This window comes from Neopsephotus bourkii, unplaced genomic scaffold (assembly GCF_033783945.1).
Source record: "Neopsephotus bourkii isolate Nb327-2 ecotype Australia unplaced genomic scaffold, CSIRO-AGI_Nbou_v1 NB_360, whole genome shotgun sequence".
NCBI lineage: Eukaryota > Metazoa > Chordata > Aves > Psittaciformes > Psittacidae > Neopsephotus > Neopsephotus bourkii.
This window is the reverse complement of record NW_026900866.1, coordinates 988336-1016067: the sequence shown is the minus strand read 5'-3', so window position 1 is coordinate 1016067 and position 27732 is coordinate 988336. Positions and strand designations below refer to the sequence as shown.

At 39.7% G+C, this 27732-nt stretch overlaps 1 long non-coding RNA gene across 1 annotated transcript in view; it reads right to left on the bottom strand.

The window, feature by feature from the left end:
• Nucleotides 1–272: 272 nt before the first annotated feature.
• LOC133209767 (uncharacterized) overlaps nucleotides 273–27732 on the bottom strand; it is a 30720-nt gene continuing 3260 nt past the window's right edge. Inside the window, exons 2-3 of the long non-coding RNA XR_009724758.1 lie at nucleotides 8322–8482; nucleotides 273–634 (exon numbers count right to left, since the gene is read on the bottom strand). This is a non-coding gene — a long non-coding RNA (uncharacterized LOC133209767). The remainder of the gene's footprint in view (nucleotides 635–8321; nucleotides 8483–27732) is intronic.

Genomic DNA, 27732 nt, shown 5'->3' with positions numbered 1-27732 from the left:
AAATATCAGCAAGTTATGGTGTTTGACACCCACCTCGCCTTATTTTGTTTTTACTGTTCTTGGTATAATCTGTGTACGGTTACATGGGTATGTAAAAAAGACAACATCAGTATTCAGCTTTATGGCTCTTGCTGTGATGAGTCGACTGCCACACAATTCCACATTCTGAAAGTTGTTTAATATCAGCTTTTGTCTAATATAATGTAGTGGAAGAAACTATTGAATCCCATGTCATTAATATAGCCTGATCACAGAGAGATAGGAATATGGAAAACAGTGTTCAACTTATTTATTTATTATTAGACCTTGAATTCCATTTAGATCCAGATCAACAAAGACGATCCTAAGCATATCCACAACGTGCTTTCAAGGATGTCGGCAGTTTTGTATGCATGTGCTAGTTTACTCAACTCTAATTTTAAAATAGCCACAAAACTTGCATACGCTTTAACTAATGAACCTGCTTTGAGAGTCTTTGCTGATGCATTCTTCCATATGTTGTGAATATGCTACCAAGCTCATCTCTCTCTGTTGGTCTATGCTACTCATTAATGCCTATACTTGTTTGCAGCCAGTTCACATTAGTTGGCCATATCCATGTGAAATTCTGCTGGACTGGAGCTAAAGCAGCTCTCTGGTGGGGTAAAAAAAAAAAAAAAAAAAACCAAAAAAAACCAGAAGAAAAGGCAGTAAATGTCTGTTTGCCACTACTGTAGATAGAAATAGCCTGGAATGTGCTCATGTGGCAGATGTGGTTTTGAGCTGGTACTATTTGGGCACAGTGCTATAATACAGGAGAAGTTAAAAGGAACCCAACACTGGCCTATGAGGGGCATCCTGAAATGCCTCGAGATGATACTTTCTCTGAAAATAATACAATGCTGCTTTTTCTCTCTGTCTCCTTGTATCTTTTCCCTTCTTCCTTGTAAACCTGTGCCAAAGAATATTGTCCTGTTACTGAATGAGGACTCTGTTCTACCAATTAATACTAAGGTCATGTCAGGGCTCACTGTTGTAACTTACCACTTGGTATAGCAGAAGTGGCCGTAATCAAGGAAATAACATCATAATTGCTTTTTATTTGCTACAATCCTAATTAGGACAGGGACTCCTTCCGTACCTATACTTATGTTAACTCTTAGTTACACTTGATAGTGCCTTCCTGTTCTTTCACTCGAAACTGCTTTTACTGAAATCAGCATCTTTTGTCTGTGACTGGCAAAGAACACTGCTTTTGGAAGGATGATAGAATCCACTTTCTTTCCGCCTCCATTTTACATTATTATGGTTCCTTTCTGTGATCTCTTTCCCCCCCACCCAGTAAATCCTTCAGATTTTTTGTGCTTTGCTTTCTAGCTTTTAGGGGAGCAGGATAAGGAGTTTGGCACATGAGGCTTTTGTTTATAACCAGATTAAAACAAGGTTTCCTCTGAATGTTGTTTGTTACTTCCATTTACCCCCTTTCTTTTTGTGTGCACATGACAGTCTGCAATAGTTTTGGGTTCGGGTTTAGGTATTGCATGGATCAGCAGTGCTCTCTCTCCTGGCAACTATTATGTTACATTCAGATATCTACTTGTTTTTTCTCAGTTTTCATGCCATGAAAGTCTGCTCTTTCATCACAGCACTGATTTAAAATATCTAAGCTGATACCCTGAAGTTCATTACGAGCCATACAACAGCTCTCTTTAAATATTTTATTTGATAACAAATTGCTGGTTATCTTACATTGACTGACTTTTCATTTCCATTATATGATGACAATAAGGATAGTGGCCCAGCAGTTTTATCATGAGATCAGAAATAAGGATGACTCAAGATTAGAAAGAGGAATGGATGTTTAAAAACCCATTTTCCTATGTATTTTTTCTGTAAATTCTGTAATTTTTTCAGTTCCATTTCATTGCCATTACCACTCGCTAAAGTGAGGCAGTAAACAGGCTACAATTTCAGCTTCATTTGTGCATCAAAAATGTTGATGTCCTAGTAGCAGTTACATTTCCAGAAATAGGTTACTGTGTGTTTCACCTTTTCCTGCTGTTAATTTTCTGTACCGAGTGGGAATGCTGCTCCCAAAATCTGGAGCACTGGATTTGCCAGCAATTTTGGACTGGACTACTCCCAGAATCCCAAGCACTGGACCTGCCAGCAATTTTGACACTAGTGTAACTATATCCACTCTTCACAAAATTCTCTTTCTTGCTGTGTACACAGTGTCTAAGGTAGGAGGATGTAGCTGCCTACAGAAGAACTGTATTGCTGGCATTGGGAATCAACTGAAGTGTTTCATTTATATGTGAGATCCAACGGAATCCCTGATTATAGCCTGATAACTGCCTCTGCTCTTCATGAATGATACCAGCTGACATCTGTGAAAGAATAGAGTATGAAAGGGTATATAGTTGTATGTAACAGCTGGACGAAGACTCAATTTGAATTCTGCCTCAGCAGAGTAAGATGTGTGAACTTGGACTGTTGTTGGTAATAACAAGTTGTTTGCATAGATTGTTCATATAGTTGTTATAGGACATTTTTCCTTTGCATATGTATTGCTTGAATAACAGTACAAATGTGAAGCAGTATGACGGTGTCAAATAGGTATTCTCAGGTCACTTATAGATTGTGACACTGGAGGCAAATGATCCCATCTATTAGTGTGATTTCATTTCCAGAAACAGCTCCTATCTTGTGTAATTCTTTCAAATGTTATGTGAGCATCTGGAAGAAAATATTAACTTGGTTTTTGCTATTCCCTTACTGCTTTTAGTGAGGGCAAACTCCCCAGTTTCCTGGGGGAATCCATGCAGTTTTCACTCACTCAGATTATGACAGCAGTAACCTTGCACAGTCTGAAATGCAGGGTAACAAATGTGACACAAGAACTGTGTGAAAATTGCAACCCCCATTCTCATTTAAAAGGAGAAAAGCTCAAAAGACCAAACACTGACCCACAGCAGGGCTTCTGTCCTCACTCTGTCCTACTCTTCACCCCCAGGAGAACCCCTACAAAATATACTATTGGTAATATAAGGCAAAGGCTCCTACTGTTACCAGTAACATTCATTTTTATATTCTTAATTCATGCAGAGAAGCTTAATTAAATTGTGTAGTATGTGTAAAATCTCAGGGTTAGAAGGGGAAGCTTCTGGGGTTGGCTGGCTCAGTCATTTTCTGAGCAGAGCAGGTCAGACAGAATTCTCTCTCACTATGAAGGAGAAAACCCCTTGTCTTCCTTGCTAAAAATACCAACTTAACAGATAGTTAAGGTTTTCCTAATAACTTGAACAAAGTAAACCCCATCTGTAACTCGAGGTATTGTATGGTACACTTTGTTGTTGTTTCCTCATGCGTTGAGATGCAAACTTTTGGGGGATTGTTTTACTCCTTTTAGTATGAAGGAGGGTACCGGAATTATTGTATTAGGTGTAAAGGTAAAATAGCTGCTTTGAAATCTAATTTAAATTAGTGATCCATGGCTGTGTAAAGTCTAGACCTATTCACAGCAGCATTTCTTATCCAAGAGGGTTATTCCCTACAAGAAAGATCATTTAGGTCAGGGAAATAGGAGTTTTCTTTTGCTTCTGATGGTCACTTTACTGAATATCCTGAAAAATGAACTCATTGCTAGAACAAAAACTGTGTTGTCATTTTCCTCCATGGCTTTTTTTATCTAGAGAAGGGTTACCTTAAGGTATGAGCTTGTCAGTATTAGCAAAGTTTGAATAAACTATTTTTTACTATTATAGCTGAGCCAGTGCAATTCTATACAATTCTATGTTAAAAAATACCTTGGTCAGCTTAACCTTAAGCTTAACTAATCTGAATCAAGCTTAGATAAGCAATTAGATTTGGGAAATTGAGTAAGTCTTTTAAAAGTGCCTGAATGATTTAGCAGCTTTAGATGTTCTTCTTGAATGTAATTTAGGCCCTTCAGGAGCCTTCTGCTCCATTTATTGTGAAATAGCAGTATTGGATAGGGATGCTCAGGCACTGGAAGCTGTGTGACTGCAGCTGCTGTGGAGCTTTGCTCAACGCAAGTCAGGTAAATGGCCCGCTCTGAACACCACCATCCTGGGGCGTGCTGTAAACATCATTGAAAATCAGTTCAAAGCTGCTGTTGTTAGTTCCCTTAGTTCTTGAGTAACTGTGAGAATAAGATTTGGGCTGTAAATGATGGAGCCATTACTGCTGATTTGATCCACTGGCCAAACCTTCAGGTATATTAACCCTATTCCTGCTGTTTCTGTTTCAAATGCTTAGGAAAATAAGCAATAGACAGTGCTCTTGTGCCAGGAGTTTCTGAACAAAAGAAAGTGAAAAGCTCTCTTGATGGTTGTTCACTTCCCACTTTTTGGTTTGCCAGCAAAAAATCCCATTATTAGCTGACTGACTCCCCCTTCTGAAGGACATCCTCTTGGGAAAAGGGTGGCACTGTTCTACAGAGCAGATCTGGCTGAGATTCTTGTGGAAATCTTCATTGCTGAGTATTGACCTGTGTTTTAGTGGCCCATAAAATCTCACCCCTATCTTACTGTATCAGACTAAATACATTTAGGTGCCTTTTAGCAACTTTTATTTTGCTTATTGACTACAGAGTATGAATCAGAGCAAAAGGGAGAAGTTAAAGCATGGGGGAAGGGAATGCAGGAGAAAAAATATCATTTAATTAGATTAAAGAATTAAAACATTTTCCAGGTGACTTGGAATTCCTTTCTAGACTTCAGCATTTCTCTGAGTAGAACCTTTCTCTGTGAACCACACTGTCTTATTGGCATGAACAAAAGATGAGCTAATTCTTTCTTGTGCCTCTATTTGTTCACACATCTTGAGTATAAAAGGTAAAATGGAAATAAACTTTATCACAAATTGAGAGTAGGTGTCTTTCTATCATGAAGGTGTGTGCAAGAAGGCTTAGTTATTTTTTTTTGGGGGGTGGAGGGTGTAAATAAGCCTTACCAGGGGCAGCAAAGGAGAAGAAAGAAGTTGAGAAGATCACAAGATCTTAACATTTGTAAGAGATGAGAAGAAATCCTACTCAGATTTATGTTTCTTGTTTCTATCCTCTAAAAATCTTCCTCAGTGAACCTAAAGCTGTACAGAAATTTTCATACGTATGTGCTGTAGACAACCTACTAAATCACTTGAGTGGAAGATAAGAGATAATGTGTGATGCTAATGCAGCACCATGGTCTGGCACTCATCATCAACACCACAGGTGCTAGCAGTAGATCATTGGTGACTGGTGTGATGCCAAAGCTTGCATCCCAAATGTCCTTTACAGCTGATCCATGAAGTATTTCAGGACATGTGACTTGGATTTGATCTGGTCCGGTTGCTAAGTGAAGCAGTTAAGAGCTGGGCAAACCTAAAATGCTAAAAATACCTTTGTCATTGATTTTGTTCAGCTGCATGCTAACAGCATCCCACATATTGCCTGGGAAACAGTAAAGGAAGATAATTAACTGTTGCCTCAAGTGCTTGTTGTCATTTGAAACTCTGTCTTCAAATTATTCCTTAAAGTACATGCAAACTTCGGCTGCACCAAAAGGAGTTTTTCTTCCACATGTTTACCATTGGGTAAATAAGTTAAATAGACTTCTTAAAATTCTTCAGCATGTTGAGTTAACCCTTCTTTCCCCACACCTTTGGTAAGTAAACTTTGTAATTTAACTTACAAAGTGCTAAGTCAGTGCTGTGGGTTTGGAAATGGAAAATAACTCGGGGTTAGGACCTGCGCACCATTGCTGTGTGCAATACACAGGTGCTCAAGAGTTAAGTCACTTTGAGTCTCTTGATGAAGCATACAAAGAGATGCTAACAAGCTATTCAGAATCTCCTTTTTATATGACTATTGTGTTCGTCCTCTCACCAAACTTGGGGACAGGTTCACCACTTTATGCTCTACTCCTGTGGTGCTCTGCTTCTAGTGGGGCAAATGAGAGGGCTGCGGTAAGGCTACTCTGATGTGGTGATCAGAGATTACTCTGATCCTGGACAAAGATTAATGTGTAGGGTTCAACTTCCCTCATGCACTGGATGACTTGACCTGGTGTTCAGGTTAGGCTAATAGACCTCTGAGGCTCCAGACATCTCTTTTAGTTGTGGGGTTTAAAACCAGTTCTGGCAGCTGCCTGACTTCAAAGAATAAGTGGTAATTACCTGTACATAAACAAGGGAACTGCATGAATACAAACTGGTTTGAAGAGACGTTGACTGGAGTCTGTGGCAGGTTCATAGGTGATAGATTTCTTTTTCTTGATTTAAGTCAGACTCATGCGTTTTCTTCTCTATTCTGAAATTAGAGTTTCTTCTCTACTTAGAGGTTTTGATGGAGGGGCTGCAAAAAGGAGAAAGTCAGAACTTGTCTGTAGAAAGAGCTGAAACTGCTGTCTGGAGCTCTTCCACTAGCCAACCTGAAAATGGAGCTTGGTTTACAGTGCTGTGGATAGTTACAGCTGCATACAGAAGACTGAACATCTTCATTCTAGATACAAGACATTAACTGCTATGGTGGGGAAAGTTGAGAGCTTCCTACAACTGGATCAACTTCAGGTCTGTCCTACTTCCCTGCATATGAAACAACAGCAAAGAGCATTGGAAAGAGTATTTAAAAAGTATTTATAGCCATCCATTATTTTCAACCTACCTTGAGGTCTTATAACTTTGGATTTTGTTGGTCAGAAAAATCTCCCAGTCAGATCTTGTGCTATGCCACGTGTGCTTGGGAATGGTCCAGAACTTCTCACAGCATCATCTGGGTTACTAATGGAAAACTGCTGATCATGGTAGCCAAAATATGTTTATGTTCCTTTTGTTGGGGACAAGTGGAAAGAAGGTTAATGAATTTTTTTCTCTGGGATCAGCTCCAGGATTTCCTCTGCCTGGTAACCTCAGTCTTCTTGATATCTGCATTCTAGTAACTAAATGCACAGCTCACTAAGCAGAACTGGATTTCTAAGCCTGCTATGAAAGGAGTCTTTTGAGATGAATATTTAGATTTAAATGGGAGGTGGCATTTATCCAAATGGCCTTTAAGCAGTGGAAAATAGAAAAGGCACAAAGATGAGAACCCTTCCAGGCAGAAGTAGAAGAGAGTATGATAAAGATGATACAGTCAAAAGGAGAAAACAAACCCCACAGCAGAGCAGAGCTGCGCCTGTTGCCAAATGAGATTATTTTCTACAAATTACATTTATTTTCAAAAGATTGTGCATGGAGTCTCTGTAATAACCTATGTTAAAAGCAATGCTTCTTGCAGCCTCAGTGAAGAGGTCTAACGTAGTGGCAGCAGTTTGCGCTTACAAAAACGGTTTAGGACTTTGTGTTCAGAGGCACTGTGAGGTGATGACATTTCTTTGATTATATTAGATGAGGCATGTTGAGAACAGGAGGAAAGGTCAAATAGCTGCATGAGTATTCGGAGTCCTCTGAAGCAGGTCCTAGCAAGGGAGGCAGTGGGTGTGCTGCCGAGAATGACTAGAATACTCCACCATGAAATGCACTGGATGATACTGAAAAGTACCCTAAGCCATGGAAGTCGTAAGCCATCAGTGATAATGTCCTTATGTTATCTGTAATTGTAGGATCATAAGAAGAGTAGGGTTCACAGAGAAGAAGGGCAGCATTCACCTTAAAATGTGAACTGTTCAACCTTCTGCTTATGGGATCATACCTCTGGCTGTCTCTTTTGTTCCCTGTCGGTGGAGAATACTTCCTTACGCACATGCACTGACACATGGTAGAGATTATGAAATATTTACTGTGGCTAGAACCTATAATTTGGGGGTTTTTACATCTGCTGTAAAAGTTCTAAGAAACTAACAATTACAGGTCAGTTGCAAGGATGAAAGAACTGAGGTCTAGGAGTACAAATGATTTCCTCTGGTCTTTCTGCTAGGATAAATTCAGGGCTGTTTCAGTGGCAGATTTGACCTATTGCCTAGTTGTATCGTATAATTTTGCTAATAGGTATATTCAGGGTCTTACTAATAGTATTTCTTTTGTATCTGATGTTCTAATTACATGCCCTAAATATATCTCCTATTAGCATGAAAACTTTTGTAAAATCTGATAGGGAAGTAATCGGGGTCTTTTAGGTTACATTTGTAATACGATTATTTAATGGTGACTCTTGACTAACGTTTACAGAGAAAAAGTTGCCTGAAAACATAGAAAATGGGCTCAAAAAAGAGTTCAGAAAACTCTTTGGTAACTACTATCAATGAATACATTGACTCCCCTTTTTGTCTTTCTGATGCTAGTTCTTTTCTTTTTAGTCACAAAGTAGCACATAGGAAGGCTGTTTGCTACCCACAGCTTACCTACTAAACTGGGAGTCCTTGGGTCTGAGTGAAATATTAATGAAGAACAATTTTCTTGGAGCCAAAGTGAATTCACACCCTCCTGCAGGTTTTTTTTTTTATGCAGCTTCCTAAGCTGATGAAACCAGTTTTTCTGATATATGCTGTAAAAGTGTTGTCCCCTAGAAAAAGTAAAGAGCAGTGTTAATTATCATGGAAAAAACAGTTTGCAAGCCAGGCCAGTAAACTATGCACAATCAGCCTCTACAGGTGTAAATGAAGCCTGAAGGACTGATCCCATTCATCTGAAGAGAGCTATTTTGTGTTTTCTGAGAATGAGCTGGAAGTGCAGAAGAGCCAGTGCTTTGGAACAACAGTTCTCTGTTCACAAGAGTGTGAAAGAATGTCAAGGAATGCCATGTGAAAATTGTCTTAGCCACCCTACATGTACTAGTTTTTACAGCTAGGTCATGAAGAGTTGCTGTGGGTTTCTGTTGTTTTGGATTCTCAATGGCATTCTGCACTCCTAATTATGGGCATGCTACGAATCAATAAAAGTATTCAGCTTTTTAATCATATCTAGACTTCTGAAATAGGATTTAAACAGATCTAGTTAGAGACGTAATAGAGGTTCCATTATAGATGAAGATTGCAGGACCTGGCTTACAATCTGTATGACATTTTGCAACTGTATTCTGCTCTTGTTATACCAAGGTTTAAATATATTATTTGAATAAATGGGCTCCAATTTCATTGGTTAAAAAAAAATGAAATGAAACCTGCAGTAACACTGTTGTAACTTATCCTTCATCCAGCTGGACACAAATTGTACCTTTTTGCTGAGCAGTTGCTGCAGTTCTCTAGTTTTATTACTATTGCTCCTTCTGTTTCAAAGGTAAAGCTGTCCCGAGAGATTTTTTCTTGAAAGACCAATGACTACAGACCTGAGAAATTTAATAGAAGGGATAGTTATTAAAATACATACTTTTCAGCAACATAGTGTTGTAAAATAGTCAGCCAAATAAATTTCATTAGTTGATGTTTAATGACTAGAGTTTGGGAAAAGGGAATTGGGGAAGGAAAAACAGTGGAGGGAGTTGCATACAATTTAAAAACAAATAATTGCTTTTTATAGGGAACTCACTTTCTCAGAACATCTGACCAGGAGCTAAACACACTTGAAAAGTGAGCTACAGAAGTTGATGGTAACTTTATGATCATTCATTACCTGGCACAGATGAAAGCTGGAACAAACAGGGTGCTATTCTAACTGGGACTGTGCACAAAAAAAACTTGAGTTACCCATAACCTTTAACTGCTTCTCTCCTCAGATTGCTTAAGATGCAAAAGTCCAAATAGATAGGGCCTGGCATCTCTGATGGTCTTGGTATTCTGAATATCAGCTTCATGTACAGTGTAGTCAAGTACTGTATTGTAGTTAGATAGCCTAGGGTGGGCACACACAGACACACGTGGCATTCTTTATAAAGGCTATGCTGGGATACCTGCCAAGAGCGCCTGAGGGGCATTTCCATACTCTTTACTATCGCATAGCCCTGAATGCACAAAGCTTTAACAATCTGTCTCAGTGTTGCAGACAGCTGCTTTATAAACTGGTCATATTGAAGATAAACAGATGAAATGTTAACTGAAAAATCTGGATCATACATAGCAAGAATACAAAAATGTATGCTAACAAGTGCATGTATAATGCTATGGGAAATAATAAATTTACCTTGTAAATGTTTGGTTATGGAAAACTAATCAATATCTGTAAAGAATGAAAGTATCTGTGTTTCAGCAGCAGAGACTGAACAGATTATCAATAGTGCAAATTTCCTCTTGTTCTGCCCTTTGCATCATAAGATATCACCTGTGCAAGAATGATACTGAAAACCCATGCAGACCCCTATGCAGATTACATGTCCCATGCAAGGCCCACACCCACCTCAAGGTGTGCTGGTAGGCTATTGATACTGACTGGCAATGTCACCTTGCGCTGACTGGTGTTTCACCAAGAATGAGGAGATGTTGCAAGCAGGTTTTTGCACACAGAATTTCATTTGTATGGGTGGGAGTGAGGTAGGGAATATATATGCCTTTTCAAAGTAACTTAAACCACCAGTTTCTTTTCACATAAGTCAACACTCAGCATTTTTAATGATCAAGATAATACCTACCTGTGCCAGACTCTAAGAGGCACTCCAGAATGAGGGGGGGTTGGAATTAGATGAACTTAAGGTTCTTTCCAACCCTAACTATTCTATTCTATGATTCTGTGAAAGGTGGTGTTATATTACCGATTCCCTGAGCCATAGTCTTCCCACTGATTTGGTTGCTTTAATTCATGGTGTGTTGATGGTGGGGGTAGGAAGCAGTTGTGGGATACAATGGGCTCTACTTCAAAACCTAAGATGTGTAAGACTCAACATCTTTTTTACCCTATAATCAGTTCCAAATGAGCTCTTACAAGAGGAACTTGGAATTGGCTTGGTTGGACAAATCGATTTCTCATGCATGAGAAAGTCAAGCTAAACATCCTTGGGAAGCCTAGAAGTTTAGATGTTGAGAATTAGGCTTTCTATAAAGGGCTTTTGATATGTTAGATTTAGAGCAAGACTGTTGAAATTACCTTAAGGAGCAGATTATTTATGGCAGTTGCTTACGGTACCAGTGAAATGCCACTTTTGCCTGCGTTTAATTTTCTTCCCTCACACAGCCTGTGCTGTGTTTATGATCACCTTGTCATTCGAGCAGTGGAAAATGGTTTTATAAATAATTCCCACAGGTGAGATGAAAGTGTTAACAGAAATACTTTAGTGAAGGTCTTGATTAACTTACACACTTGGCTTGATCACGGTGGAGGTTAGGCTTACAATGTCTTGCTACCAGGACTAATAAAACCCATTCGTTTTTTCACGTACAATGTTAATTACCCTTTTACTTCATGTGAGACACGCGAGCTGATTTCATATTTGTGTTGAAGACCACAATTACACTTTGTAGACTTCTTGCTGTACTTACAAATTCAGTCCCAAACAAAACCAACCTTCCCTAATTCCAGAATACTAATACTAGGACTTCAAGACTGTAGATTGCTACACTTAGGTGCTCAGCTTAACCCACTCTTGCTATAAACAGCAGAAGATAGTACTTACTGAAAGCTGTCTGGTTAGCGTGCATGCATTAAAAAGGACAAATAAGAATTAAATTGTGAGAATATCTTTCCTCTTTAATTCAAATTCCCCAAATGTAAATTATTCAAGTAAATAACCACATAGCATCCCATATTCCATCACCACCACCACCTCTCAGAAGCATCAGGAAAACAGGTATGTGCTATGTTATCTGAAGTCTAGTAGCATTAAAATCAAATAAACTGCTAATGAACAAGTCAAGGGTCATTTGGAAAAGATGTTCCCAATACTGATTTCCTTCTTCTGCTGCATAGATAGTTTTAATTGGGCAAGATTGTACTGAGATGGGAAATAGACTCTTGAGTTACCAAAGTACAGAGGACTTGATTCTTTGTAGCCAATGGCTTCATGGTACCCTAATGCAAGGCTGGCATGGACCTTGGGCTGAAAATACAGTGGAGTGTAAGGAGAGCCTAGGAATAAAGGGATCTCACATGAAATAGTACTTATATATTCTAACTGAATTCTATTTCTGTATGTTATTGTCTGTAGAATAACACATCAGTGACTTCAAATTCATAGAAGTAGTAGAGGCAATACAGGCAGCCATTCCTTGTTAGCTGCTGCCTTTGCAATGTGTCTTCATTTCTGGCATGACCATCTGTGTGACACTGTGGGAGGCTGTCACAGTGTAAAGGTAAATACTCAAAGTTAGAGGATTTTACCTGAATCTCACAGTTAGGGGTGAAAGGTCAGCTAGTGCCATCCATGGCAAGGTGAAGTAGAACATGGCCTTCATTAAGCAAACTCAGTTGAATCATGAAGATGGGAAAATGTTACAGACAGAAAGAGCCTTTATGTTAAAGACATATGTCTATGTTAAAGACATAGGCCAATGTGGAGTGTGACTTCAAATGGCATTATTTATTTAATATTAATTAATATTTATATAAGAAAAGGAAAAGGAAAAAGGTTCCCTGAGCAGTGAAATGAAGGGAGCTTAGGGTTTGTTTTTTCTTTTTTTTTTTTTTTTATTTGGTTTTCCCCAAGGATTTGTTTTACAGATAAGTAGATTTTCTCAAGTCTTAAAACGGAAGTTTCAGCCTTTCACTAGGCAGCACAGCAACAGGGTCTCTTTTCTTTACCCAGCTGGCTAGTGTCATAGAACAAGACTTAATATTTTGGATTATTTTATCCTCTTTGTCGGCCTCGATTGAAATTGTACAGCTGTTTCGCAGGTTGCGGTGGGAAACATTTGGACAGAAACATGCCTACTGATTTCCTCAGTTTGTTAAAATTAGGACAAAAATCCCTTTGATGTTGTTTATTCTTGTATATCGCCAGTCTTACTGAATAAAGTATACCAGAGCTGTTACACTGTTCTGTACAGTGCTCTTTCATCTCTACCTGCCCTCCTACTTGAGCCTCTAATTCTTGCACCTTTTCAACAAATCTTGAATTTACTCCTGTAACTTACTGCCTTCTGATTTTCTGTATCTATCTTCTCCTTATCATTCGTTTTGCAAATTAAATTAATTATGTACACTGTATATTTTTATAAGGAGGGTTGATGATCTGTTGTTAGGGTTGCCTCACACTTGTCATTATAAAATCCTGGTTTTCAGCTACTGGTGTTCATCTTTACTAGTTGGTACTGAGGTTTTTTCATAATGTGAAGTTTTGTATTGTGTTTTTTCTTCTTTTCTTCCTTTATTTTTATATAGATATTATTTTTTTTTACTTGGATTTTTTACATGATCCTACATAGGAAATTAGGGGGAAATCTGTAGGGGTAAATTATCTCTACATAGGCTACCAAAAAAACCCTTGAAGACCTTCTCTTTGAATGCTGTTATAGATGTACGTTTTGGAGAAAGATATTTTTGTTAAAAATATGTACAAATGTGTCTGAGAAATAGGACTATAAAATGCTATACTTATACATTGCCATCTTCCCCCCTGCACTCTTTTTCACATTAAGAATATTTGTAAGATTCCAAATGTTAGGAAATGCAACCTTAATTTAACCTTGTTGTGCTGCACATATTAAGAAGCAAGGATAAACTACACTATCACTTTTGGGTTTTTTACAGAAGCTCTTTTATAATTCAATAGATGGGCAGATTTGTTCTGATGAAGAACCAGGACCACACAGCATAGGAAACTATCATCTCCAAGAGTACTATACCTCAGCTGCAAAATGGAAAGTAATAATGAGTAAGATCTCAAGAAGGGACATGCCAAAACCATTTAGTGTTGCTCTTGTGATTTGCATTCTATCCCTGCCTCTCCCAGAGAGCTGTTTAGTGCAGGTAAGCAAGTCACTCTGAGCAGAATTACACAGTGGCATTTCTTGCTTTTGAATATAGCTGATTTGCGAAGCACTCCATCTCATGATGCATTACTGACAGTCACAAGTTACTTCGGCATTCTGTCTTCCTTGTCTATTTAGAATATTTTGGAATATTGTTTACTAATAAACAAGAAAGGACCAGTTGGTGATGCGAAAGTTGGAGGCAGCCTGGGCTCAAGTGATCGTGAGATCCATATCATGCTAGGAGGAAACAGGGAAGTAAGTAACATTGTGACTCTGGACTTCAGGAAAGCTAACTTTGGCCTCTTCATGGACCTTCTTGGAAGACTCCCATGGGAATGAGTCCTCAAGAGAAGAGGGGTACCAGAGAGCTGGTTATTATTCAAGGATCACTTTCTCCAGGCTCAAGAATGGTGCATTCCCATGGACAAGGAATTAAGCAAAGGTGGCAGGAGACCTGCATGGATGAACAAGGAACTCCTGTCAAAACTCAAAGGTAAGCAGAACACTGAGGGAGCTGGTGGACATCATTGCTAGGCCACTCTCAATCATCTTTGAAAGGTCTTGTAGAACAGGAGAGGTGCCTGAGGACTGGAAGAAAGCAAATGTCACTCCAGTCTTCAAAAAGGGCAAGGAGGACCCTGGGAATTACAGTGCAGTCAGCCTCACCTCAAAGGTGATGGAACACCTCATCCTGGGTGTCATTTCCAAGCATGTGGAAGACAAGAAAGGAATTAGGAGCAGTCAGCCTGGAGAAGAGAAGGCTGCGTGGAGACCTCATAGCAGCCTTCCAGTATCTGAAGGGGGCCTATAGGGATGCTGGGGTGGACTCTTAATTAGGGACTGTAGTGACAGGACAAGGGGTAAAGGGTTAAAACTTAAAGAGGGGAAGTTTAGATTAGATATAAGGAAGAAATTCTTTACTGGTAGGGTGGTGAGGCACTGGAATGGGTGGCCCAGGGAAGTTGTGAATGCTCCATCCCTGGTGGTGTTCAAGGCCAGGTTGGACAGAGCCTTGGGTGGCATGGTTTAGTGCTAGGTGTCCCTGCCCATGGCAGGGGGGTTGGAACTAGATGATCTTAAGGTCGTTTCCAACCCTACCTATTCTATGATTCACCAAAGGGTGACTCTTAACTAACAAGGGTGAATTAACTACCTTAACAAGGGTGAATCATGCTTAACTAACTTGATTGCCTTCTACAGTACTGGCTGGATAAATAAGGGGAGGGCAGTGAATGTTGTCTACCTGGACTTCAGCAAGGCTTTTGATACTGTCTGCCATAATATCCTCATAGGCAAGCTCAGGAAGTGCAGGCTGGATGAGTGGATAGTGAGGTGGATTTAGACCTGGCTGAATGGCAGGTCTCAGAGGGTTGAGATCAGTGGCACAGAGCCTAGTGTCCCCCAGGGGTCAGTACTGGGTCTAGTCTCATTTAACTTTCTCATCAGGGACTTCTATGGAGGTACAGAGTGACTCCTCAGCAGGTTTGCTGACTATACAAAACTGGGAATAATGGCTGGTTCCCCAGAGTGCTGTGCTGTTACTCAGAAGGATCTGGACAGGCTGGAGAGATGGGCAGAGAACCTTTTGAACTTCAGCAAAGGCAAGTGTGGGGTCCTGCATCTAGGGAGGAATAGCCCCATGCACCAGTACAGGTTCGGGTTTGGCCTGCTGGAAAGTAGCTCTGCAGAGAAGGACCTTGGGGTCATGATGGACAACAAGCTGTCCGTGAGCCAGCAATATGCCCTTGTGGCCAAGAAGTCCAATGATGTCCTGGGCTGCATTAGGAAGAGCATTGCAGCAGGTCAGGGAGGTAATCCTGCCTCTCTGCTCAGCCCTGGTGGGGCCTAACCTGGAGTACTGAGTCCAGCTCTGGGCTCTCCAGTACAAGAGAGATGTGTACTTATTGGTGATAGAACAGATAGGAAGACTGAGCTGCTGAGGTTCCCAAGTTGCCTTGTGCTATTCTGCTCAAAATACTTGCGTTCAGTAAGTCGCACATAGACCTTGAATAGTTGTTTTATAGTAACTTAAAAAACTGTCTTCTCTACTCAGATGTGCTCAATAGCCGTGGTTTGCACAAATCTGTAGCTCTGCATTGTCCCAGCCTTCCAAGCAGAACTGCTGGAAGAAGGATGAGACATACTAAGCTAGTGTTCAGGAGAAAATGTAGAACAAGATCTTATAACCTAAGTGGCCTTCAATTAGTTTAAATTTGTGTCTGCTTATTAGAAAATTGTCCACTAATCTAAAATTATTCTAAATTTCAGTAATTCAAACATGAAGAGTTTGTTTAGCAGTTGTCACCAGCTGTGACAAGCATGTACCTAGAACAAGGGTTATAGTACCAAAAAAGTACAGTCTTGCATCAGTACATATGTAGCCTTTTATGCATGGCTTTGTGTCTTGCAGAAAATTCCATCAACATACCCATAGTGACTCAGATCAATTGGTTTAATTAAAGATAAAAGAAGAAAGGAGAGAGAACGACTGCACTGAAACTCATAATTTTCTTAGCAAGATTTATGGGTGTGTATGGTATTTGTTGAAATCAGTGGCTTTGCAATGGGAACCTTATTTATTTCTTGTTAAATAATTATATTATATAGGAATGTGTAATCACTGTGACTATTCAATTTGTATTCCTAGATGTATTTGAACACCTTACAAGGTATTCTCAGCCCACTCACACAATGTTGGATCATCACACGAATAAAGGATCAATTTATTTTGTAGAATACAATGCCACCAATTAAAGTTGAGAGTGAACGGGCTGAATTAGAATCAGCTCATCCATCAAAAGCTGGCTACTGATAATTTACTTGGCAGTGCTTCATTTAGCTCTATTAATAACACAGTGGCACCATTATGTAAAGGTTATGAGCTGTTATACTCTTGAAAATTAAGAAAGAATACATGAAAAATAATGGTATGTGCTCAGAGTCTGGAAGTGGTAAATGTTACATGGAGTGTCCATAGGAATAATCTATTCGTTTTTTTCTCATCAGCATTTTAATTGCAAGTGAGTAAGCAGAACAGCAGCATACAGACCTTGATAAGCACACTGTGCTGGATGTGGCTATGACTTCATAGCAGTGAAGGAAAGCCTGCCTTTCTATTGCTGCTTTTAAAAGAACTTTTACATATTTGAGTGTTCTGCTCAAATTATATCGGTTTATATAGCATTAGATAGCATACTGCCTTCTATATTGCTTACCCACCTCTTCCTTATTCCTTTATCTCTTTAATAACAAACCTTTCACCACTGTTCTCCAGATAGTACTCTAAAATTCCGGCTGTGATATGGAGATAAATTGGCTTCCTGTGTTTGTATAGCAGAGCTGTAACATGCATCTCATTCCCGTTTGGTTGTCTTCATCAGTGTCAAGCAAAAGGTTCCATGACATAGGGATGCTGGGGATGGACTCTTCATTAGGGACTGCAGTGATAGGACAAGGGGTAATGGGTTAAAACTTAAACAGGGGAAGTTTAGATTGGATATAAGGAGGAAATTCTTTCCCGTTAGGGTGGTGAGGCACTGGAATAGGTTGCCCAAGGAGGTTGTGAATGCTCCATCCCTGGCAGTGTTCAAGGCCAGGTTGGACGAGGCCTTGGGTGATATGGTTTAGAGCGAGGTGTCCCTGCCCATGGCAGGGGGGTTGGAACTTGATGATCTTAAGGTCCTTTCCAACCCTAACTATTCTATGATTCTATGATTGGAACATGCCAGTAACAAGAGTCTTCACTCATATATTTAGCTCTAGTGATATGCATTTTGAAACCGTAATTATTTATCTTAATTTTTTCCCAATAAATAACTAACTGGAGTTAAAACACACACTCACATTCTCGTTGGTGGTGTTTTAAACAATTAGGTGAGTAGTATCTATTGCCTTTTCAAAAGGAAAAGCATGAGTTCTGTGGGTTATACAGTGGGGCATTGTTGTGGGGTTTTTTTGCTGTTTAAATTAGAAGATGGCTTTGCAGGGGAGGTTCTGCAAAAGCTGTAGTGTAAGTACTGAAGTGAAAATGCTCTTTTCCTCTAACCGATCTGTAATGAAAGCCTTCATGTACAGGAGGCATGGCTTGCACGGGAAAAGCTTGTGTATGCATATATATAGATGAGAATATAGATTTTTAAAAAGGAAAAAAACCTAACAAACCTGACCTTGTTATTGAGCTGAAAAACATTGTTCTGTTCACATGCCAAAAAAAGGTCTTTAAAGGATGATCAATATATGTGTGCTTTTCGGTTCAAGAAGGAACATTTTTTGCTTAATCCTGAGCTGAAAGTTTCAATCATAATCAGATATTATTAACTCAGATCTGTTTATAATCAAAGTCAGAGCTGACGGCAGCATTGCTGCCACTCTACTGAGAGACTGCAATTATTAAGAAATTAGTTTCAATGAGTTTGTTTTGTAATAGTGTTGTGTTTTGACATCATGTTGTGTTTTGACATCATGTTGTGTGATGTCAGGAAGTGCTGCTTTGTCAAGTCATCCTGAAGAAGCACAGCTACAAAACAGACTCTGTCAGGGAAATGGAAAATGGATGAAGTAGTTGTACGTCATCAAGGGAATGATATTTCTCAAGAGGATAGAAATTATCTAATTGCCTTTGATTTTAAGAAATGCTATAAAAAGGATTCTGTTTATATATTAGATTTTACATTTTGAAAAGTGGAAAGTTTGATGTTTGTAAGTTAAATTGACACAGTGCAATGAACAATCACCCTTCCAAGAGCCATCTGCCAACTCTCCAGGTGCAACAGTCTCCATTTCTGCATTTTCAGTTGTCCTTTTAATCTTAGTGCCCATAAGGGTTATAGCACTGTAACATCATTTGTGGAGACAGAGTGGGTATGAATATATAAAGTAGATATATTATATCTACTGCTAAGGCTTTTCTTCCATCCTGTTGTTTTTTAAGTGTCAAGATACCTGTGTGTTACCTTGCTGTACAGTTGCACAATTCCTGTCTAGCTCAAAGTAGAACATTTAAGGAGGTTATTTCAACATCAGTGTCTAACCTTGCTTTTTTTACCCGCATATGCAGCTCTCGGGTTGGGCCTTTTCTTCTTTACGTTCAAAGGCATTTTAGGTTTTGCAAAGCATATGCACACATAAACATAGTATTTTAAGTAAAAGATACATGCACCAAAGCCTAACTAAGTTCTCTAAGATCTGATATGTCAAGAATAGGGGCAAACTTAACACCAACAAGAAGAAAGCCTTCAATGCAACAAGAAGTGATTAGTGATTCAGTAGGTGAAATTTTCCATTCGCAAATCTCATATTACACATATTAGTGACTGGGGTGCTGTATCTGCCATCATTTGGTTGTGAACCTGATCTCTTGCTTGATGTTCGTCATCTTGTTAAGGTGATGTGTCAGGAAACTTGAGAGATATCTCCAGTTCTGTCAAGCAATCATTCAGTGAGATTTCTTGATGTAAATGTCCATGCTGGTCTCTTAAGCAAGACTACTACCTTGTTTTACCAGGCTGTTTTGAGATACTCTATTGACAATGATGTCAATGTTTATACCATGTTTATACAATGTTTGTACCATGTTTATGGTTATGGTAAGCAGCACTTTGTGCAGAAAAAGTAAATAATATTGTACAAATTTAGCCTATACCTAGCCTACCTAAAACACTTCCTGTAATTTCACATATACCCTATATGTTCCTCTTGAAAACATCCTTGCTGTTGGTACACTGTTCTTTGCGAGGCTTTCTCTCAGGATTGTTACAACTAAGATTCCTTGCAGTTTTAATTCTCTCTGTTTGTTCTGAACATGGTATTTATTTACAACAATTGCATTGCTCTTTGATCTTCAGATGAACTTTAGCTAACAATTTCCAGCACAAAACCAATGCTTCATTAGGCAAAAAATATGGTCTGCTTTTCTATTTTGCCTGTATTTTATCATGGCTGTCCTTAAAATCTGTAGATATGCTCTTAGCATATTCTTTCAGTTCCCCATAATATCACCAAGGCTTTAACAGAGAACAATTGTATATTTGGAGGATGTGCAATAGGCTACTATTTACATCTGGCATGATCAAAGCTTTGGAGCATATGAATGTGTATGTGGGAGGTCTAATTTTTATGTGGGTGGATTAACAAAGACTCAACTCTGCAGTACTTAACCCCTTTTCCTTTATGAAAATTCCATTCCACAAAATGATAAAGCATGTAATACCTGATTCTTATCTTTTGTTTTTCATTTCAAGGAGCAGTATTAATTCTTCTGCTTGTAACTACTTGTTTAAGGTATAGAGAATTCGTTGTATGTCATCTCCTGTACTGGCTTACTTAGTAAGATGCTTATCTTGCTTGTGATGTTTTTTGCATGTTGGAATATATATGTGTTTTAGAACCTAAAAATCAGATTATCTTAACACAGTTTTGATAGCCTGTACAAATGCTGTGGTAGGCACACTACTCTATTGTTAGTGTTTGTAATAGCTACATCTTCAGGTTCAATTTCTGCTGGTTTAGCTCCTGTGGCAGTAACCATCTGTGAGTGGCCTCTAGAAATCTGTCGCTTGAAAGTTTTTATTCAATGACTCTAAATACTTAGATTATGAAGGCTGTTAACACTCAGCCGTTCGAATAATCTCTGTTAGGAGTTTGTTTACATGGCTTTGATGAGGAAGTTTTGGATTATAGGTGACCTGAGCTAGCAGCTTGCTGAACAGGGAGGTCTTGCTTTCCCTTTTGGCCTGTTTCCTTCTCCCCACTGCCCTGTGATCTTCCCTTCCCTGGCTCCCAGCTGCACCAATTCTGGCTGCTGGGTAACCAGCTCATCTTGCCAGCCCAGCAGAGGAGCCCACAAGCCAAGCTGTGCGCCAAATTCATCTGCTATTCTGGGCTTTCATTTACCAGGGGATCAGCAGAGGACCTGAGCTGGCTGGAGGAGCCATCAGGAGCCATGGCCTGGGGGCTACGGGGAGAGCAAAGCCCCTTTGTGCCTCTGGGGAACTTCCAGCTTGCTCAGACCACTTTCTGAAGTCATAGCTTGAATCATGAACAGAGCATCATGTGTAATGTGTATATGGCTTCTTGAAAACAAGCCCTTTTTTTTGCAGGCAAATGATGATGTGAGCAGTAATTCAACAGTTAATACATCAGTGAACACATGTACATTTATTTTTAGAAGACATACTCCTTTTGTGGGTATCTTAGAAGATTCTGTATATACTTATAGCATTCATTGCTGTTGCTTTTAGAGCTGGCAGTCATCAAAGTAATAGAACATTTTCCCTTCTAAAAGTGTTTTTTGCCTATTAAATCATGGGTATGTATGTAACTTTGCTTGCTGTTATCTGTCTTACCTTAGCACACTGAGCTTAGGGAGCTGATATACCTTTTTTAGATAATTTTTCTATCTCCTTGTTGTCCCTGTGGTAATGGTAGTCCACAAATATGATCTTGAACAATTTCAGTATCAGATTTGTGTGAATTAGTATCAAAGTCAGTTAATGTTAGTGTGGTCTGTAAGTAACAGCAGCTGAGGAAGTGATTCAGAAACAAGTAAGCCATTCCTGATGCTCTGCAATAGAGGGATGTGATGGGATAAGATGGAATGGCAAGATGGAAGTGAATATTCTTCATCTGCCAGAATTTGAGCTGTTGTTGAATCTGTGTCAACACCTGAAGGAGGCCACAGGAGGCCACTGTACCAGCTTCTCTAGTGCAACCCCCAAGGTAGGCAGGCTCTTCCCACATTTTTGTAGCTGAAGTTTCAGGATTATCAAATTGATGTTGCTTTGTTTTTCTGTGGTGTCAGTGTCAAAACTGATGCACATGAGTTTGGTTGCTAGTTAAATGGTGTCTGCAGTTCACAGGTGGGTGGTTGGCAGCTTTCGGGTCAGTAACAGCGTTCAGGGTCTTCGTGTTTATCCTCCGTGTGTGACCTCCTTTGTAGGTTTTACTTCTAAAACACCCCCTCACCAATTTTTTTGTGGCAACACAACAATTCACTGCAGGATTGCTGTGCTATGGGACCACAAAACTGACTTTTCCTCTGTGTCACGCTGTTGAAAACCTGCAAGTCAGCAAGTTCAGTCTAAGGAGTACCTCAGCATGACTTGTTCTGCTGCCTCATGCTTTCAGCATGTTCACATAACAACAGAATTAGAGGCCTCAGTATCATTTTGGTGCATATCTCAGTAGTCTGGTGTTCTCATTCACAATATCACTGCATTTATACTTAAGCAGTCTAAATCTTAGAAGTCAAAAAAGGCCCCAGAAAATGGTATTTTAAAGATCTGCAGTTTTAAGTATAATCAGTCATCTGGAACAGCAGCTAACTTCAGGAAGACAGCAGTGAGAAAAAAACATGTTTGGTGTTAACTCTCAGCATCACTAAATTTGCTATATATTCAAATACAAATAAAGTAACACAAGAGATGTTATATAAATATTGACCATCATAGGCACTCAGTAATCATCGGTAAGACTCCAAAGGATCACCAGATTTCAAAAGAGCTGGGTGTAAAATGCTGTATTTTGTAAGCATTTGTAACCAGAATGATAGCTCAGAAACCCATCCTCTATTTTGATTTCTGCTCTTCCAGCTCTGAGGATTGACAGTATTCCTGAGGTCCCCATGGATCTTGAATGAAACCTTGTTTTCTACCTGAGCTGAAGCGAATAAAAACAGAGAGGACAACCATTGCACCCATTCTTTAGAGCATCACACTACCAAATAGGGCACAGCAACAGAGAAAGCAAGTTAAAAAAAAAAAAACCCTAAAACTCCCAACAGCTAAAATAAATGGTGTGAGAATGTCACACTGCAATCCTTCAAGCTCTCCCACACAGACAAAGCTGAGAGATATCCTGATACTGTGATAAGTCCTGACATGAAAACAGATTTGAACATTTGATTTTACTGTCTAGCAGAGACAAATGTAACATTATTAGTGTCACTCAGAGATCGACGGCCTGCCTTCCTGTTGCTTGTTCAAGGAGATTTCCATTTACCCTCATCTAACTCCAAGATAAAGAAGGGACCATCTGTTCTTTCTCCTTCACTCCCTTCATTATTACAGTCCTTTGTTCTCATGGTCTCATACTAATTCATCCTCCCCACTGTCCTCGGTACATTGCTTGGTCTGTTGGATACCATGTACCCATCTTTCTGGCAGTCTGTTTTGACCTTGGTTGTTTTATTCACTGGCATATTATTTGCCTAGACCTGGTGTTTTACTGTACATTACTCTGCTGTGCCAGTGTCCTCTAGAGAACCTGCAGCTGGTGTGAGGCCTCAGGAAGGTATTACAGAGCAGAAGTTGTGCTGCAGGGGTTGTGAAAGACAGGTCTTGGCTATACTTCTATGCCTCTTTCAAATCAGTAATCATATTCTTTTGTCAGAAATGGTTAAATACACTCAGACATAAAAAGCAGGGTCTGTATGAATTGTATGAATGCATATGTATATATATCTGTATGAATATTTGTAGGAATTCTTACCAAATCAATTTGACCCTGTGGTGTTGTCTGCTTGCAAAAGACAGCCTTCAGAAAAGTCATGTCCTTATGATACCACTATTTAGAAGACAGAGCATTTAGTAAACAGTTGTTTGTTTGCTGGTGACTATGGGCAAGGATTAATTTTGCCAAAATTCATTTTACAGTAATAGGGGTTTTACAGGGGCTTGTTTGTTTGCTCTCCTCATCTGCTCCGCTTTCTGCATCCCCACTGAAAATAAAGACAAACTACATTAGTGTTACCCATACCTGTGAATGCTGCTGTTGGGGTTCTCATGCAAACAGGACTTAGGTATTCTGTTATTGAGGGCAGTCCTAGGAACCACACAGTTAAAACAGCATCTGACCAAGTGAGAGCAGTGGGGAAGTACAGGGAAGAAAAATGGTGTGGATGGTTCTGGCATGACAGCTAAACCTGTATAGCTATAGCCCTCTGGTGTTATTCTAAACAGTGTCTGCCTTTAACAGCTTCTCTAAGTCTGTTTGCATACTTGATCTTTCTTACATATATGTGCATGTGTGCGTGTGTGTGTGTGTGTGTATGCTCCAGTGGCCTTGGATTTAGCAATTGTCATCTGTGTGAGCTGCACCGGCTAGGGTAGGAGATCTGTGCCCATGTGTCTATCCTTTGGAGCGGCTGCTAGGAGACAGCGAGCTGGACAAGAGGCTCAGAGACCTCAGCCCAAGGTCATTTTAACAACCAGTTGCTACCTGTTAGGATTCTGTGGCAGGAATATAATGCAATATCTCATCTGGTGAAGCCTAATGAGCACTATTCTAGTATTAAGTCATTTACAACTTAGAAATAATAACTAGACAAAATAAAATTCAGGGTCAGTATTTAGAATAAAAATTGGAGTTTGGTGTCTGTTTCCCGAGAATATCAGTGTATAATTAGAGAGCAATAAGCAAACATTGACATAAAGAGTTACTTAAGGAGTCATTGTTGACAAACATTTTGAGACTGTAACTTATTCCACCCAGTATCATTGCAGATCATAGAATCATAGAATGGTTTAGGTTGGAAGGGACCTTAAGGTCATCTAGTTCCAACCCCCTGCCATGGGCAGGGACACCTCACACTAAACCACATCACCCAAGGCTCTGTCCAACCTGGCCTTGAACACCGCCAGGGATAGAGCATTCACAACTTCCTTGGGCAAACCATTGCAGTGCCTGACCACACTCACAGTGAAGAACTTCCTTACATCTAACCTGAACTTCTCCTGTTTCAGTTTGAACCCATTATGGTCACTTGCTTTGAATTTAAACTGCTGCTGTGGGTGCTGGCACAACTGGCATTCAAGAGCAGCGCTTGAACCCACTCCTAGCTTTTCCAGACATCTCATTTAAATATTAGGTAGCTTTGTGCTATCTTCCATATGATTGGTTCCAGCTCCTGGAACAGCTTTGCTCACATCAGTCATTGTCTTCAGAAGGATTATTTATGTAAAGAGAAACATTGCCATGCTGGTTCTGTAAACCTTAATGCTGTGTAATACACTGTGCTCTCTGTATCTTGGAAAGACTGTAAGAACCCCAAAAATGATGGAAGGTAAACAGGAAGGAGTGGGACCGGCTCCATCTTTGAGAAGTTTGTTGACAATATGACCCATGAAATATATTATTAACTTTCCTTAAGCCCATGCTTTAGGTATTTCCCTTCTGATATTTCACTGACTGATACAATTTTCCTTTTTCATTTAATCCACTCAAAAAGCTCCATTATACAGTACATAACCATACTGCTTACAGAGAGGTCTCTGTGAAATATAAGACAGTTTCACAAGGGAAGGCAAGCACATGTTAAGGATTAGGACTAGTATTCATTTCTACTGTTTCCCGAGTTACACCATAAATGCTTGATTTCTGAAAGTTGGTTTTTTTTTTTTGCAAAGTAGGAACCTTTTTTATTGCATTTTCCCAAACCTTTGAAAAATGATGCATATAATTTTTTACCTTCTTTCTTTGATTAATGCAAAGAAGCTATTCAAACAGCTTCTATCATCATTACTTCTCTCTAGATCTTATGTCCTTTATAATTTTCTTGTTATTATCAAGACCATCATCCATTTTCTCATCACTGTTGGTTTTCTTTTTGTTGAGGAAGATGATGATTTAGCTGTAAATTTCTGGGCAAAGAAATTGACTGATGTCAGACAACTTAGTAAGCATCTAGCTTACTAAGCTATATACATATATGACACAAGATATATCATATATAAATTCAAAGTAAGTCACCATAATGGGTTCAAACTTAAACAGAGGAAGTTCAGCTTAGATATACAGAAGAAGTTCCTCTCTGTGAGGGTGGTGAGGCACTGGAATGTGTTGCCCAAGGAAGTTGTGAATGCTCCATCTCTGGCAGTATTCAAGGGCAGGTTGGCCACATATATATCTTATATCCATAACTGATGTAACTTTACCAGATATATATATATGTTTGTATACATATACAAGGTATATAACTGATATATAATTATACATAATTATATAGACTGTAGAATTATATATTATACATATAATTGATAAAATTTTATATATATCCAATTTATATAATATATATAATTTTATATATATAGATATATCTTATATCAATGACTGACCTAACTTTACCAGATCATGGCAAACTTAAATCGACAATGAAGAGTAGCACTGGACCAACCACAGTTCCTTTGACACCTTGGAGCACTAACCCCGACTCCAGAGTTTTCCAAAACTACAGAAGGCACAAGATGGTCTATTCAAAACAAGAGAATATAGATCTGCCTTAAAGGAACAAATCTGCTGCAGTCTGATGGTACTTTACTGGGTGGGCAGGGAGGCTGAATTCTAATTGTGGGGAATAAGTGATTGCTGTAATGACTCCTGTAAACCTGCAACAACCTGTTCAGTATTCCAGCTAAACCCACATTCTTTATATCTAAATCCACTGATTTGTGTGTGTGTGTCAGATGTGCTGTGGGGAGACTTCTCCTTTGAAATGCATTTGCTAATTTCATTCAGCTGAGCAAGATTTATTATAGCTACTCTAGGAAGTCAAGCATCTACACCTAGTATTTTACATTCATCCAGGTGCAGGCCACCTGTAGCTGTGTTATGTTTTATCTCACGTTTTTACCTCCTGGATTTTAATAGCAAGAAAAAGTGTTGGGATTATTTCCCCCTCTCATTTCAAGATGTAGAAAGGTAAATTTTAATGTGTTGTGGTTGGTTTTTTTTTTATTTTGAAGTGTTTTGAAAAGGATGGACACAAACCTCAGCTCCTTTGCCCATGACAAGTTGTGTATTTTACTGCATTTCCTCTGAAGGAAGGCAAGAATTCTCCCTTTTGGTAAAAACCTCGTCTTGCACATGGAAACAGTGTTATTCAGACTTTTTCATGCCTTTTTTCCTGTAAATAAAATACTTTTATAAAGCTGCTCTAAACTGAACAGCATGCTGTTCAAAACAAAGCAGTTTCAAACACCTTGCCCTGCAATCAGTGTTGGAAACTCAGGTCCTGCTTGATAGCGTAGTGCAGAGACACCCTGCTATGTGCTCCCGGTCTCCCAACGCCGCTGCCCCGGATCAGCCACGAACTCCGACGGGTGATGCCGGTAATGGGCTCTCTCCCACGACCGGTGCCACCGCGGGAGCGCGGCCGGGAGGTGGTGCTGCAGCACCGCCGCATACACCCGCGCACTCGTGCCGGTGTCTGGGTTAACCTGAGCAGGATCGGGCCCGCCTCCGGGTTAACTTCACTGGGGAAGGGCCTGGGCCCCCACCGCCGGCACTAGCTGGGTGCTGCGTTGCCTCACGGCCTGTTGCTTCCTGCTTCTCCAGCTGAGATAAGCTTCTGTATTGGGTTTACTGGGCACCTGGAAACTGCACAAGTCACTGCTGGAGAAATAGATAATTTGGGAGGAACAGTTTAAATGCTTTCTGTAAGTTTCTGGGATTCAGGGCTACTCCTATAACTGATTTATCATGAAATGGGACCTCAGCAGGAAAAGGGAAACGCTGGAGTCTGAGATGAACAGACAAAGAATCACAGAATAGTTGGGGTTGGAAAGGATCTTAAGATTGTGTAGTTTCAATGCCTGCCATGCGCAGGGGCACCTCACACTAAACCATGTCACCTAAGACTCCATTCAGCCTGGCCTTGAACACTGCCAGGGATCGAGTATTCACAACTTCCCTGTGCAACCCATTCCAGTGTCTCACCACCCAGCTCTGCAAGCTGCGTTGTGAGTTAGATATCTGTTTTTAGCTCCTGGGGAAAGAACAGCCCAGATTATGGCTGGAAGTCACTCCCAAAACCTACACAATTCCCAGCTCCTAGGCTTGCCACACCTTTCCAGTATTTTTCAACCAGTGTAGCAACAAGTTTATAGTAGAAAACAACCAGAACTTTGATTTGTAGTATCAGAACTGCAGTGTGGCTGTGTGACCCTGCTCAATAAGACTATCAGTAAGAACATCGCCCTTTTCA